This window comes from Propithecus coquereli, unplaced genomic scaffold (genome assembly GCF_000956105.1).
Source record: "Propithecus coquereli isolate 6110/MARCELLA unplaced genomic scaffold, Pcoq_1.0 Scaffold250, whole genome shotgun sequence".
Lineage (NCBI taxonomy): Eukaryota > Metazoa > Chordata > Mammalia > Primates > Indriidae > Propithecus > Propithecus coquereli.
Window position 1 is genome coordinate 1004815 of NW_012148064.1, and position 614 is coordinate 1005428.

The window sequence follows — 614 nt, forward strand, 5'->3', positions numbered from 1 at the left end:
AGGTGGGAAATTTTATTGTCCTTTCTGACGATTGTGGATATTCTTCTTGGGTAGTGCACAAAAACTCAACAAGTGGTGGTTTCTTATATGTTTATTGCAACATAGACCCTGAAACCTATCAATAAACTTTTCATATTCTCTTATGGTAAACTGTTTTACTTATAGGTTTTCTTAATATATGCATGATTTTGTAACATCATGCAGTGGTCATTTGGAAAAAAAAATTGGTTCCCTGAGTTATGCCAATCTTCCAAATACTGATGTATTTCATTATACAATATCGAACAATTCACACTTGTTAATATTACCACCGATCTAAGAAGAGAAGTCTTAAACGTTGGGAAGCTTTCAAGCTCACAGTGGAGAATATAAGTTTCCCAAAATTCTAATTTTTGCTTGAACACTCAAGATTTTATCACTGACAATGTAACATATGTTGTCAGTTTTTTATCTTAAAAGTGACAGACTCATTTGGTTGACTTTCAGGAAAATATCTGCCTTATAACCACTTGAGCAACTGTAATTTGTCAGTCATAACTTTCAGGTAAAGACAGTGTCCAGTGTGAGACTCAAGCAATGATACCACCAAGAAATAGAGATGATCATCCTACTTT